This window comes from Adiantum capillus-veneris, chromosome 6 (genome assembly GCF_014529385.1).
Source record: "Adiantum capillus-veneris isolate H3 chromosome 6, ASM1452938v2, whole genome shotgun sequence".
In the NCBI taxonomy this organism is placed as follows: domain Eukaryota; kingdom Viridiplantae; phylum Streptophyta; class Polypodiopsida; order Polypodiales; family Pteridaceae; genus Adiantum; species Adiantum capillus-veneris.
Genome location: NC_140936.1, coordinates 147,507,008 through 147,515,232, shown reverse-complemented (window position 1 = coordinate 147,515,232; position 8,225 = coordinate 147,507,008). Strand labels below are relative to the sequence as shown.

General features: G+C 37.3%; 1 pseudogene; it reads right to left on the bottom strand.

The window, feature by feature from the left end:
* Nucleotides 1-5,115: 5,115 nt before the first annotated feature.
* Nucleotides 5,116-7,418, bottom strand: LOC147456440 (uncharacterized; annotated as a pseudogene).
* Between the last annotated feature and the right edge of the window lie 807 nt (nt 7,419-8,225).

Below are 8,225 nucleotides of genomic sequence, written 5' to 3'. Positions count from 1 at the left end.
ATGATACTACTTGTCAAGTAAAGGATATTGGAGACTTATATCTTGGTACCTTATCTTCTTCCACTCGAATTTTGCAAGGAGTATTACATGTACCAGATCTTCAACGTAATCTTCTTTCAGTTGCTAGACTTGTTGATCTTGGTCTGTTTGTTGGATTTGATTATACCAAATGCCGAATTGAGAAAGATGGACAGACTATAGCCACTGCTCCTCGAAACAGTAATTTATTTGAACTCTCTCTCAACGATGCTGTAGCAAATATTGTCACTGCTCCAGGTGACCATGATTGCAAAGTATGGCATCACCGTTTTGTTCATGCTGATTTCTCAAAACTCCTTGATCTTCAACGTCGTGATCTTGTTCATGGCATGGATCTTAAAGCCCATCCTCATATGGGAATTTGTGAATTTTGTGCTCTTGGAAAACACAATCGTAAACCCTTTCCTCTTTCAAATACAACTCATTCTCATGACATCTTGGATCTTGTTCATACTGATATATGTGGACCTCTACCTTCTTCGAGATCACAATATCGCTACTTCATTACTTTCGTTGATGATTTCTCAAGGTATACAACTGTATTTCTACTTAGACAAAAATCTGAAGCCTTATCTGTTTTCAAATAATTCCACAAGGCTGCGGAACTTCAAACTGGTCGTCGCCTTAAGAAGCTTCGTAGTGACAATGGAGGCGAATATGTTTCTCGAGAGTTTGTGAGTTACTGTGCTGACACAGGAATTCATCATGAACACACTATTCCATATTCGCCTCAACAGAATGGTGTTGCTGAACGAAAGAATCGCACTATTCTCAATGCTGTAAGATGTATGCTGATTCATTCTGGCTTATCTCGTGTTTTCTGGGCTGAAGCTACTTTGACAGCAACATTTATTCAGAATCGTCTTCCTACTACTGCACCCTCTGGTAAGATACCCATCACAGCATGGACAGGTGACATTCCTTCTGTATCTCATTTTCGAACCTTTGGATGTATTGCTTATATTCATGTTCCCAAAGAAACACGAACAAAGCTTGATGCTCCTGGTCTTAAAGTTATTTTTATTGGATATTCTGACACTTCCAAAGGCTACAAATTCTATGACCCTTCCTCCAAGAAAGTAATTGTGAATCATGATGCTACTTTTAACGAACAGCTTATGGGAGGCTCATGGTCCATGGATGATTCTGATGATACTAAATCATTGCTTCAGGCTTTTCCATTTCTTTCAGAAGATGAAACTCTTCCTATAGAGCAACTTTCCTCCTCACAACCATCCATTCCAAATTTTGCCAATGATGATATTGATATTTTTGTTGATCTGCCTATTGATTTTGAACATGGCTCATGTCATGTTTATGATGACGATATTGCTGATAATGCTTTTTCTACTTCTGAAGATCCCGTTACTTATGATGAAGCTATCTCTTCACCACAAAAGGATCAATGGCAAGAGGCTATGGAAGTAGAGTACGATTCTCTTATCTCTAAAGGTACATGGATACTAACTGAATTACCTCCTGGTCGTACATCTATTAAATGTAAGTGGGTGTATAAAACAAAAGTAAAAGCAGATGGATCTTTTGACAAGTTCAAGGCGCGTTTAGTTGCAAAAGGTTACTCCCAAGTAGCTGGTGTTGATTATCAAGAGACTTTTTCACCAATTGTTCGCATTACAAGTGTTCGAGTTTTATTGGCATTTGCTGCTCAATTTGATTTAGAAGCTCATCAAATGGATGTGCGAACTGCTTTTCTTAATGGTGACTTGGAAGAGGAAATTCATATGGAACAACCAGAAGGGTTTGTTATTCCAGGTAAAGAAGACCTTGTTGCTCAACTCCATAAGGCACTATCTGGTCTCAAACAAGCTTCGCGAGCCTGGTATACAAAATTTGATCTTTTTCTCACCTCTAAAGGATTCATCTCTTGCTCGGCAGACCCCAACTTATACGTAAAACGCCAAGGTAGCAGTTTTGTGATTCTTGCTCTTTATGTGGATGATACCATCCTTGTTTCCAATGATTTGGGATTTCTTCAGCAAGTGAAAAATTTATTGTCTTTTGCATTCGATATGGTGGATCTTGGAGAGATTCACTCTTGTATTGGCATTCAAATCCAATGGAACCGTACAAAAGGTATTTTATTCCTTCGACAGTCAAAGTTTATTGCAGATACTATTCAAAAATTTGGTATGGAATCTGCACATTCAGCCAACACACCTTGTCTTGCGAGCTCTACGAAGAATACTTCTGACAATGGCGGTCAACTTGTCACAAATCAACCTTATGCTAACTTGATTGGATGTCTTCAGTTTGTTGGCATGAACACTCGTCCTGATATTCTGTTTACTGCTAACTATCTTGGACAACATCTTGCATGTCCTTCTCTTAAGCATTGGTCTGCTGCAAAGCGTGTATTGAAATACTTGAAAGGCACTACAGATTTTGGTTTAGTCTATCGACGACAACTCACATCGGATTCTATGCAATCTCTTTCTCTTTTGGGTTACACAGATGCAGACTGGGCAAGCTCACATTTATCTATGCGATCTACTAGTGGAAATTGCTTCTTTATAAATGGTTGTCTTGTTTCTTGGACCAGCAAGAAACAACGTTGTGTTGCAGTTTCTACGACTGAGTCAGCATATGTTGCGGCATCACTTGCAGCTCGTGAGTTGATTTGGCTTCGACAAATGCTGGTTGATATTGGTCACTCTCCTCTTTCTAGCACACCCTTGCCGTGTGACAACCAAAGTGCTATTAGTCTTGCAAAAGACTATGTTCAACATAGTAAGTCAAAGCACATTGCTGTCCATTATCATTATGTCAGGTATGAAGTACGCAAGGGAACCATTACGGTTGAACACTGTCCAAGCGACCAGATGATTGCAGACATTTTGACCAAAGGCCTCAATGAGTCACGTTTCATCCTCTTGCACTCGGAGCTTGGAGTTTCTTCGGCCTCACTCTTTCTAGATTAGCTTCTTTTCTATTGTAATAGCTTTGTACATATGACATTGTAATCTTTTAGGTACCATGCACTATGCACACTCCACATTTGCACCTTGTGATATCTAAGTCACTTGAATATTTGTACATAGATGCACAATTCACTTTCACATCATCACCACTGGTTCATATTTCACATTGTATAGGGGCTTGGGTTTTTCCCTTGAACTCCCCAAGGGTTTTTTCATCCAAAGCTAGAGACCTTTGTTTGAGTGGGGGTGTTGGAGCTATATATGGCTCACTCTACTGAACTTGGTCTCACCTATATATTTGTATCTTGTCCTCAATATGAATTAGTCTTTGGGAGCGTATATGGTGTGTCTCTTGTCTCGTCTCTCTCTCTTTCTCTCTACATCTCAACAGAGTATTACATGTACCAGATCTTCAACATGATCTTCTTTCCGTTGCTAAACTTGTTGATCTTGGTCTCTTTGTTGGATTTGATCATACCAAATGCCGAATTGAGAAAGATGGACAGACTATAGCCACTACTCCTTGAAACAATAATTTGTTTAAAATCTCTCTCAATGATGCTGTAGCAAATGTTATCACTGCTTCATGATTGCGAAGTATGTCATCACCATTTTGTTAATGCTGATTTCTTAAATCTCCTTGATCTTCAGCGTCGTGATCTTGTTCATGGCATGAATCTTAAATCTCATTTCCATATGGGAATTTGTGAGTTTTGTGCTCTTGGGAAACATAATCGTAAACCCTTTCCTCTCTCAAATACAACTCATTCTCATGACATATTGGATCTTGTTCATACTGATATATGTGGGCCTCTACCTTCTTCGAGATCACAATATTGCTACTTTATTACCTTCATTGACGATTTCTCACGGTATACAACTATATTTCTACTTAGACAAAAATATGAGGCATTATCTGTTTTCAAAAAAGTCCACAAGACTGTGGAACTTCAAACTAGTCATTGCCTCAAGAAGCTTCGTAGTGATAATGGAAACGAATATGTTTCTTGAGAGTTTGTGAGTTACTGTGCTGATAGTGGAATTCAATATGAACACACTATTCCATATTCACCTCAACAAAACGGCGTTGTTGAACGAAAGAATTGCACTATTCTCAATGTTGTAAGATGTATACTGATTCATTCTAGGTTATCTTGTGTTTTCTAGGCTGAAGCTACTTTGACAATAGTATTTATTCAAAATTATCTTTCTACTAATGTACCCTCTGGTAAGATACCCATCACAGCATGGACAAGTGACATTCCTTCTGTATCTCATTTTTGAACCTTTCGATGTATTGCTTATATTCGGGGATTTATTTTTTTCGAGCTTCGTGTTTCGTGCTTTTGCAATTAGTACTTATTTTTCGTTCTTTTGCAATGCAACATGGCCTAAATAACTTCGAAGGAAAAATTTACGTACAACTATTGGCTAAAAGTAAACGAAAAAAAATTAGAACCAAAGTTTAAAGTACAATTTTTTTAAAAATTTGCTAGAGTTTTCTTCATTTTAGCTTTAAAATATTTAAAAAGTACCGCTCCACCTTCATCACAAAGGCCTTTGCAAGAGATTAGGAACGTTCACACACACATAAGACTAACAAAAAACCCTTCATATAAGTTTGTACTACTTTTCTGTTCTTTTGCAGTGCAACATGGCCTAAATGAGCTTGTCGAAGACAAAACTTGCACACAAACTATAGGCCAAAAGTAAACAATATGAATGCCAAACCAAAATATTCGAGTACATAATTTTTTTTTTGCAAGAGTCCTTCGTTTTAGCCTAAGAATTCCAAAAAGTATCTCTCCACCTTTATCACAAAGGCCTCTACAAGAGATTAAGGACGTTCAAAACAATGAAAAGACTAACAAAAAATCCTTCAAATAAAACCTTTGCTAGATACCACCTAGAGAAAAAGTATGCTCTCTAAAAAGGAATTGAAAGTATGACAGGTAGTCTCACAAGGTGATCTTAAATCTTTCTCAAACCAACATAGAGACATTCCAAACATAGTGACATCAATCATGTAGTCACTCATTGTTACCACCCCAAAATATGTTAAAGAAGTACATAATTCGTAGATCATAGTGGTAACAAAATCAAATGTATGGATCTTCTCACAACAATCTCCTCCCTCTTAGCTTGGCACAGGTCCACACACCATGTGAGAAAGACACTGCTCATAGAGTACATCATCTAGCTCTAAACACATGCAATGTCTCAGGTCTTCTGCACTCGCCTTTCCCAAACCACCACACCCTGCAAACACATCGAAGACATTGTCGCAATGCTATGTGAATGTTGCCAGCAACCACCTGACCATGTCACCATCATAGAAATAAACACCATTACTTTTGCAAGTGGTGGAAACAATGTGTCAAACTTAATACAAGGACCATTCAAATCAACATCATACAAGATAAATGACTGACCAAAAAAATACACTAATTCTCTCCATACCACCTCTAACAATTTCACCATCCACTTCTGTGGGGAAAACACAATCATCTAATACATAGCTATGGTATGCTGGAAACAATGTCTCCGAAATCTTCTCCCCACTCTCTCTGTCGTAGCTCGGCAGAGCTTGACTAACACGATGCCAAAGACACATTACAAGATCAAGCACCTATTTTAATATAGAAATTGTAAATATGATATTATCAAATTAAGAAGCTTACCATAAAATAAATAAAAACAAGATATACTAAAATATTAATGATCTTACCACCTCTCCAGTGACGGGATGTCGATATGCCTTGGAGTCACACACAAGCGTCCAAGTACGATGAAGCACAAGTCCTCTTAATGCATACACAAGGAACTCCCCTATGTTCTCAGCTAAGCACATGGTGACCAAGAAGCCCTCGTCGGTCAATTACTCGGAAGCAAGATCCATACAACCCCTTACCAAACCCGACGAGAAAGTATTCCACCTTGGAATAGTCATGCCCTCTAAAAAATCAAAATGTTAATAGGACAAGTTACTTTCTTGTTACTCTTTAAAATAATAAAATTTTACTTACCCCAAGGGATAGGACCAAGGGCGTCCACCAATAAACCCGTAGGAAAATATGCAAATATCAATCGAGCTACCTCTCGACATGGCACTCCATCTTTGCTATAAACATGCGTCTTTTGAGTGGAAAAAAACTTGTTGATGCTATTTAAAGAACATTTTATAGTCATATACTTGAAAACATACTAAATTTAATGTTTCATGGACGTTGTATTTACCTAATTAGAGAAAATCTATAAATTTGGGTCACATCAACAAGTAGAGCACCAACGAAAGTCTGGTACTCGAATCTTGCAACCATTATTTATAGTGGAAACTTTCTAACAATCTTTACATGCAAGCTTTATAGTGGTAACCAACATAACGTGTCATAGGTCGTCTCTCCCAACTCTCTCGACTTAGAGAGGACTCTGCAACAAAGGAGGTAGTAGGCGCTAAAGAGACCTCAACCGCATTCGTCCACTTTGGATCACTTGAGGTGCTAGGAAATTCCATAAGCCCTTTACCTTTCTTGTCCAAAATGCCAACAAAAGGAGAAGAAGTAGCTCCTGTGGTTGTTTGAGTAGTCCTCACATTGGACTGTGTACCTTGGGCAGTTTTTTTGGCATTCTTACTAGCTTCAATCTCGTCACTTCCTTCACTTACTTGATGCTCCATAGAAGAGGGTGTAGTAAGTATGTCCAATTCTTTATTACTATGGGTATCTTGCTTGAATCCTACAAGCATCATTCTTTCTATTATCATATGCATGGCTTTAAAGTAAACAAATACATTCATAAATTAATCTTTCACATGGTTTTAAGAACTTATTTTCATGAAGATCCTTCTCTTGCTTTGGGATTACACCAATCGGATAATCTAGCCACCAAGGACATAATCGTGCTTCCCATGGTGTCATATTTTTCTCAAGCAAGGAAGGAGAATACATAGTGCTCTCATCATCAACATCAACCCACTTGCTTGTCAATTCTGAAATCTCACCCAATCTTCCCTCTTCAACACATTGCAAAATCGACCTGCAACAATTATCAAAGAACAAAGGAAACTAGAATTATTGAGAGAAGAAAAGAATTAAGTGACCACAATTTTTTCAGCAGAGTCTCCTTTGTTTTAGAGATCATTTTTCAATAAATAACCATTAAAGCCACCCTATCTTAGGCTTCCATGTGGAATTTAAGGCAAAGCAACATTAAAGAAAATCAAGCCACAAATTTTGTTTTATATTCTATTTTATTTTGGCAATTCCATGACACAAAATATACAAACCATCCCTTTTTAAGCTTCTATGAGGAGTTTAAGGTATAGAATGAAGTACTTTTCATGCATGCATATCACAATGAAATAATCACCATCAATAGAGAAGTAATCATAGAGTCAAACCTATACACTAGCCGTTTCGTTGAAAACACAAGCTCATGCATCTTCTTTGCAACATCCGAAGACCTCACCCATCCATAAGATATGAAAAAGCCTGCATGTAATTACCTCACAATTAATCTACATGTAAACATATTTATAAATTCTAACTTATATTTCACTTTATGTTTACCTACACAACATGATTCTTCAAGCTTATCTTGAATAATTCATCGAAGGAATCCAGTAATTGTGGCCCTTCAACTTGTATCTTTTGGATTAGAAGAGAGGCCTCAAAGTGCATATGAGCCCAATATGTTTCTGTCTTCATGTAAGTCCGAACTGCCTTATAATCTTAAAATTGAGGACATAAGGGTTCTTTGGACTTTGTCAGACTCATGAACTGAAACAATATTTTCTTCTTACAATACATACAAACTTAAACTTAAAGAAAACAATGAAAAAAATCAAGTAAAGACAAATAAATGCATCCAGATTACCTTTCACGAGAGATTTTAGAACTTGTAAGGCAGTACAACTTGTCTCTTGTAATTTTACACATGCTTGTATCCTCCAATCAACACTTTGAAGAAACCCTCTCCATTATGGGGATTTGCAATGCATAGATACTTGTAGCCTCTATCTTTGAGCAGCTCCTCCTCCACTCTAGTAGCTTTATCTAAATGTTTCTTCCTCTTGGATTCATCTAAACCAAATGCTTCAATTTTTTCCTTTTCTTTAAAGAGGAATGCTTAAAATTCATCCTTACATCATAAGTTAATTATGTAGCCGTCAAGCAATATACAAAACTATATATTGAAGGAAGAAAAAAGAGAGTAGTCACCTTCCAAACAAGCTATGAAATCAATCCA